General features: G+C 36.9%; 1 protein-coding gene across 4 annotated transcripts in view; it reads right to left on the reverse strand.

The window, feature by feature from the left end:
* Positions 1-8,100, reverse strand: part of LOC112140501 (protein tyrosine phosphatase receptor type U) — a 268,959-nt gene that overhangs the window by 40,694 nt on the left and 220,165 nt on the right. The gene's annotated exons all lie outside the window — the stretch shown is intronic.

Genomic DNA, 8,100 nt, shown 5'->3' on the forward strand with positions numbered 1-8,100 from the left:
ATGCCTTACATCCAGCCAAGTGTTGACTCATACGAAACTTCAGTAGAAACTGCTCAGGTCAGGACGTGAAGCAGAAGACACATTTCTCCTGCAAAATGAGGCCTAATGTAACCTGGGATTACACAGTATTCCCCACATTTTTCTCCTAACCCCCTCAAAACATATTTTCCCTCCTTCCTTTACATCCTTCATCACTTGTTTTCCTGTCCACCTCCTCTCCCTTCCTTTCTCCACTCTGCTATATTTCTGACCTAGCATCTCTGAGTTTCTCACCCACCACTCCCCTCAGTCCCCAGAGGAGAAAGTAGCAGACACAAATCACACTCAAGCAAGCTGGGTAATCATTTTGTTGGAAGAAAAGAAAACATTTAAACGCATAGATCAGTGAGGTGACTTAATAAAGAGAATCACACGATATAAAGTAAAACACAGCCTGAACACATGTTTTTGTGTCAGTAATAACCTTTTTATTTTAATCCTACAGTCCTCTAGTAGCCTGTTTTGGCTTAACCATCCTCATTCATAATGCCCCTCATTATAAGTTAAAGTCATTTATTAAGATGACATGTGGTTCAGAAGATTCTCTGTAAACCTAAAATAAACTAAGAAAAATGTACACAAAAGGAACCGAGATTATTATGGAACAGACAGGTGTTTAGAAATTATCTATTGGTCAACTCAAACAACCTTTATTTTATTTCTGAAATACAGTTTCTTTTGCATCTCATTAGCGAGAAATTAGTCAAGGACCAAAAGTGGTGTTGATGCAAATTAAAACAACATCTAACTGAATATCTCAAGGGAGGTTAAAACAAAAAACTATATATCTTCAAAAGGTGACAGTTAGCACAGTACTTGACCCAAAACTGAAAATAACAAATGTTGCAGTTCCTTAAAAGGCCACCAGGGATTGGTGTGACAAAAAGCGCTTTCCCATTGACTTTCATGCTCAAGTCTGATTCTGCATTAAAACTAAACTTCAATTTATTGTAATTCTGGCTTCCTCCCACAGTCAAAAGACATGCTTCATGGGTTGATTGGTTGATTGGTTGGATGGATGGATGGATGGATGGATGGATGGATGGATGGATTGATGGATGGATGGATGGACAGACAATCTCCCAACACCATACTCAATCAAAGGTGATTGTAAGTGCAGAAAATTTTTTATGTTATGTTTGTTGCATAGATTTCTACATATGACAAGTGTGTGCGTCTGTGTGTCAGTTGTGTTTGTTTTATAGCTTTCAACAGTGTGTATTAGTAGGGAGATGTTATTTTAAATCACGATTCTCAAACTCAAACTTATCTTGGGGCCACTGAAGGCAGACTGAGGCTGGGCCGTATGAGGCTCCATTTGTGCCAAAAATGTGTTTTTGCGTCCACTATCTATGTCTTTGGTCCATTGTCTATGCCTACTGAACATGTTTGTTGAACATTTCTTCATGTCTATGTACTACTATGCAATATCTTCTGCATGTCCTATGAAACGACAGAAGCTAACGATGCTAGCAACTGTTGCTAAGGACTTTTCTGATCCAGATCCAACAACAAAAGCAAATGCAAAGTTTTAGGCATAAATCTAAAACTTCACAAAGCAAATACAAAGCCATCATTGATGAAGCGTGGACATGCAAAAGATATTGCTTAGTAGACATTAAACTTTCACATTGAGGTTGGGGCCGTAAAATATCGACTTGGAGGCTGCAAATGGCCTGCGGGCCGCCAGTTTGAAATCCCTGTTTTAAATTGTCCCGCCCAATTGGTCATTTCAACACTTCATTGAGATGGATGAAGTAAACTCTGGGAAAAAGTCCGGATATACATTCTTATTTTTAATAAAACACAAGAAGTTGCTGACACAGCTAGAGTGTAAACCAGTGTTTTTATAGGCCCATCCCTCTATTCTAAACATTAAGACTAAAATTTGGAATTTAACAGTAAAACTTATGCAGAGGGAACACAACTTACAATATACCCCCCCCCCCTCCACCACCTCCCCCTTTCAACAGATACTAAATTCTTGATCAATGTTTTTTGCAGAAAACAGGTTTTCCTCAGGGAAATAAAAGCCCATGTCTGCCAAGGGAGTCTAATCTGATACTCCACATCATTTTCCTTCAAAACAGCCAGAGACAATCCATCAAAACACACACACACACCACGAAATAAAAAAATAAAAAACCCAAACAAAGAGGTGTGTATTGATTTTTTAAAGTGGAGTGTGTTTTGGCCGTGAGGGAGCGTTTAATGAGTCTACAGGTAGACTTTCAGAGGAGGGGCCATGTTCCAGAGACAAAAGATGCTTTCTTCTTTTCATGAATGCCACAGAGCAGAGGTGACAGAGATGGACTTTCCTCCAGAGTGTCTACTCAACTCTCAGCCACAATTGCTGCACTGGGGAGAGCTATGCCGAGGTCCAACTCCTTTATTGTGTTCCCTGAATCGCACAAGTGGAGACAGTACCACTGCAGCAGCAGGCAGAGGGAAAAATAATGTTGTCCCAAAAAAAGAAAAAAAAAAACTATCTACTTAAGGGTCAGTGAAGGACTCAGTCTGCACAGAAATATTGTTTAGTGAAATCTCCCTAACAACAAATAAAAGGTTGAAATGCTCAAAGAGCAGAATGTGCTGAAGTGCTGGACCAAACTGGTAGAGTTAAGAAACTGAACATCTTATTTGGAAAATCAAACTGAGTCTCACATGCTGTTATAGTGAGATTCTTAAAAAAAAAAAAACATTTTGTTTTGTATTAAAATTTCTCTTATTTACCTCTAAACACTAAATGAAATAGGTGCAGGAAAAAATAGCTCTAAAAACTTAGCCAATCAAAAGACAGGTCTGAACTAGGACCTAAAGATGTAAACCAATCAGAGGAAACTTTATATCCCCTGAAAGATGAACAAGTTATGGCTAGATAAAACCAAATCATTTACTTATCTAATACTATATTTTCTGGTATATGCAAAACTTTATGACAAGAACATGTAAACGCCAAAGAACTAAGTCAGCTTTTAAACTAGGGCCTTTTTACTGTGAGCTGAGAGTGCTAACCACTACTCCACTGTGCCATCCATACAGGATTTTAATAAATTAGCAGGAATTATACAATAACACTTCTCCTAATAGGATCAAATTTACATTAAACGAGCTGCTGTAGGTTAGAAACAGCAGTGCCTTCAACTGCATCCAAGCAGCAACAGCTTCCGTCTCTGCCCAGACTCCTCCATGTGTTCAGTTTGACCATATTAGGACGTTTTTATGTCACTATTCCAGGGTGTTCCCCTCTCTACCCCCATGCTGTGAGGAGATGAAGATAATATGGAAAATGGATAGATGACTGAAAATTTGGTGATTACATTTGACTGAACTCGTCTTGATTAATTCCCCATACGTTTACCCCGCAGAGATGTATTTGTGTTGTGACGCTTCAATTACATCAATATCCATCAAACATATTGAGCATCATTGAGGGTTTCCTCTCACAACCACATTGAGTCTGCTGCTGTTTCCTCCAGCCGCCATGGTTTGCTTTGAGTCTTTCAGCTTATGTCATAAGACAGCAGGGGAGGGGGGAGGGAGGGGGGCTCTCACTTCTGTCTAATTTGAAGTCTAATCACTTATTAGTGTCAAAAAACCAACAAAAATACATTGACATTCCTCAAAGAAATCAATAACTATATTTCTGACTGAGTTAAATTGACCTGTTCAGGGCTGATGAAACCACGGGGTAACCCTGGCTTACTATGTAAAGCAGGTTTAAAAATGAAATGGAAACGGGTTCATTTCCTGGATGCAGTTTAGCTAAATAGATGCTCTGGTTCAAAAAGGTATGTTTTTACCTCTAGGGTTCAAATTAATATTCATCAAATCACTTTTCATCATCATTTTTATGAACCTCGTTTTGAGCTTTTGTCTTTTAAACTCAAATTTTAGTGATATTGTCAAAAACTTTTACTTTTCATTATTTTCCCCCAATCCTTTTTGTTCTGGTGCCAATAAAGTTTCAGAAATGTAATTATCCAGGACATGCTGCACTTACAGCAATACGGTATAAAGGAAATCTTTACTGATTTTCCCAATTTTGGTTTTTGCAACCTGTGCTGAACTCTCATCCTAGCGAAGTATTTTGAAGTAAATAATGATTAAATTACTTCGGGCCAAAAATAACCTTAATTTTGCAAACCAGTTATCCATTTTCCACAATTGTGCTTTTAACTTTATGGTAAGAAATTAATTTATAAGTATTTCAAAAAGTCCATAAAATGCAAGAAGACCTGGCTGCAGACATCAACGTCTAAAACTGGAAGTCCTCAACCACGTTGCTAAAAAAAGATGTTATTTTATTTATTTTCATTTTTTCATTAACTAAGCTTTAATGAAAGTTTTTTTTTCTACAATTCTGGACACTTTTGGCTTAGGGTTAGGGTTAGGAATACAGTTAGGGGGAGTTGAATAATTTCCACTTCCTGCCAATGATGTCAGGCGCCATCTTGTCTGCAGTCTGGTCCCCCTCTTGAAATGTACCAAACTACCCTTTTTACTAATTAGCTTTGAGTCTGATGATATCACAGAGCTAAAAATATCAACCTTGAATCTGCCATAATAAAAATTATGATGACATCAGCACTCAACTTTCCCAAATCTTCCATATAAAGTTATTGGACAAAACATCATATCTCTACACTGCAATATAAACAGATTTTAAACCAATTATAAAAAATATTTCTTAGGTCTATTTAGGTTTAAAAATATTAGATTATTGTCACACTTTTTAAATCTAACTTAAGCCATGGAGATGCAGTTTAAAATAATTAATGTTTTCATAAGTCTGTATGTGGATTATCATAAAGGGTGAAACTGCTACTAAAAAACATAAAACTGAATATTGAATAAAAATATTGCAAATTTATATTTTTTGGCAGTACCACACTTTCAGCATTCTGAGCATCATTAAGCTCCATAATTCTGTTGGTCACACAACACAGAGTGCTTCACTCAAAGCAAGACTACTGAAGAGTTTGGGAGATTATTAGCGTCTCCTCCCGTGGAGCGTGCAGCTGCTCCACTCGCCCCTGATCCTGTGGCTTGAATGTACTTTAAGAGATATAAGACTCCCACCATATGTTCTCTTAATGTCAAACCTTTGATATTATATGTTATATATTTTCATCACCACAGTGAGAAATCAAATGAGTTCAACGTTGCTTGAGGACAGCATCAAGCGTAAAAGGATTTTTGTTACGTTTGATGTACTGTTTAATTTTTACTACGAGTCGTTCACGGTGCTGTTGCACTTTCATTGCGCCACACTGGGTTACACAAAAAAAGTAAACAGTTTTATTGCTACTGGGAAAAGAAAACGATTGTGGGGGTTAGAAGAGAGAGGGGGGAGAGGAGGTCTTTACAATTATCCCTCTTTCCCTTTTCATCTTTTCTCCCTTCAGACAGATTCTCTCGTCAGTGCTGTCTGTTATCAGCAGAGGGAGACTTACCAATCAGAGATAAAGGCATTAACTTATACCAGCAGAAATCACATCTGAGGTCGATTTTTTGGGGGTTTTTTTTGACAAAATATTATAATACTGTTGAGTTATTGAATCACAGCTGAGTTATGAAAATGTTGGATGGATGGATGGAAAAACAGGTAGAGGAACAGACGCAGTACTGGATGGATAAACGTGACAGTATACTAAATAAGTCAAAAACTTAAACTCATTTGTTGCTTTGTTTTGAGGTTTTTTTCTTAACTTTTCATTTTCAGTGACATTTACAATTTATTACAAAACATTGTTAGCATAGAGCTCTAGCATAGCAACAAAAACCAGAGAAACACATTTCAACAAGAAAATGTTTCAATTATTTCAAACCTTTCCCTTTTTTGTTTCTTATTAATTAGCTTGTTTTCTCAAACCTCCCTCAGAAATGACCTGTGGTGGAAACAGTTGGCAGCTGCAACTGTATTTAGATTCTCCGTTTACTTTATTAGGATTTATAATGAATTCCTGAGCTCAGATCTCCAGAGTTATTGGGAATTTCAAAGGTCACAGAATGTGTCTGTCATTTGTAAGATCATTAGCAAGTTGTTCTGTCTGTACAAAGAGAAATGTAAGCAGAATGTTCTCACACGGTGTTTATCAAAGTGTAGCACGTTAACAAGATGTAAAAAGGAGAATAGGCTTTGCTAGCTGCATAAAGCATTGTTTTTAGCAAAGGATATGTGAAACAAGACAAAGTTGTGCATTTTGTTAAATAAATGTAAATTGTTCTTATTTCACTTACTAATGGCATAGTTTTCTTAAGTAAAGGTACAATATTCTCTACACAATACCTATCCTGATACACGTCTCACAATAGGATATATGTCACAATTTATCCAAAGACTGTCTACAATTTTTCACTTTTTTCTAAAGAGTATGACCCTTAAAAACTCCACCTGAATATTAATATGTAACTTATTGTAATAAAATGATAAAATTAATTTTATCTAATGATCAAAAAATTAAGCACTGCAACTTAAACTGATACTGGCAGAAACGTGGCACAAAGTTTCAGTTTGGTACCCACCCCAAGTGATACCTAAGTCTCATAACAACAAAAATCGGGAGGCGGACTGAACATTAAAACACAAGATGGTTCTTCCAAGCTCTTGTTTTGTTCGCGAAGTAGCTGCTAAAAGAGGCTCTGTGTGCTGTGATGGAAAACAGAAGTAAGATGCTAAAGGACAATCCAGAATAAATAAATATTGTCTTGTCAGCATTTTTAATCTATGCAAGTATCTCAAACAAAATATCGCAATATATTGCCAAATCGATTTCTCCCTGCAACCCTAGTTCATAGTAATTATTGTACTTGTCTGTGACATGCTCCATGTTAGCCACATAAGAAGTGTTAGCCACAAAACTGTATTCATAACACCTGTACCTCCTAGTAACTATACTTGGATCTGGCCAAAACAAACGTTACTGTGACTACGCTAACTCCAAACTTGTTCGTAAAACATTAAAAAAAAACACAGTTTGATACTACTAAACATTACCCGCGTTAGCATATTTACAATAAACCCACTTATAACACATTGGGTTATTAAACAAACCTGTTACTATTCTCCACCTTGTTAGAAACACGTAGGGAAACTCACCCCAACACAGCTACATGTTAGCCGCGTTAGCATGTTTACAATAAACCTGGTTATGACATGTTGAGTTATTAAACAAAGATTACTATGAGTATGCAACTACCAACCTTGTTAGTAACATGCAAAAAAAACACAGTCTGACACTGATACACATGAATCCATATATAAAGTGTTAGGGATTATAAGGCGCTCAATTGTTTTTTGTGGACATCTGTGTGTATTACACAACCTTTGAGGTGATACATCTCAAAACCTTACATTTTTCAAATTTCAGCCAGTTTCTGAACAGTGTGTCACATTTACCAGCTAATCAAAGGCTTTTGTGTAGAACTTCAGGATCATAGTTGGAGACCAGAAGGATTTGGTGAAATGCAGCTTTTAACTTCAGAGAAACTCAAAAGTAGATTTCAAAAAACACTGGCTGGAGCTCAAATAGAAAGCAAGACTCTGCTGATTGGAAAACTGGCAGTTTGATTCTTGGTCGTGTCAGTCTAAATGTCAGGGTGCCTTTGGGAACGACACCTAACCCCAGCCTGCCCCAAATGGATTGTTAGAAGCTCAGTGGATGTGGTTTGCAGTGTAAAAGAGCTTAAAATGGCCAACTAGGCATGAAAAATACAATGGAAAAATGGTCAGTTTTCCATCAAAAATGACAATTTTTACTACTTACAACTTGGAACAAAAGAAAAAGCTCTCCATTCTGTGGAAAGATGAGTTCCCCCCCACTAAAATTTAAAAGACTTAATAATTTTGTAGCTTTTGAAAAAAAAAAAAAAAAACTCTGTTAAAAGTATTCAGTCTTCAATTGCAAATCCATTTTTAATAAAAAAATCGGTTCTTTTTGTGAGAAGACAAGACGGCAACTGGGAAAAAAATCTGCCATCCAGAAGCAGCCACTGCAGCTGTGAGTGAGGCATGTGATGAGCTGACAGCTCAGAAAGAGGTAACAAAGACGTCATGAG

Source organism: Oryzias melastigma, linkage group LG16 (assembly GCF_002922805.2).
Source record: "Oryzias melastigma strain HK-1 linkage group LG16, ASM292280v2, whole genome shotgun sequence".
Classification (NCBI taxonomy): domain Eukaryota; kingdom Metazoa; phylum Chordata; class Actinopteri; order Beloniformes; family Adrianichthyidae; genus Oryzias; species Oryzias melastigma.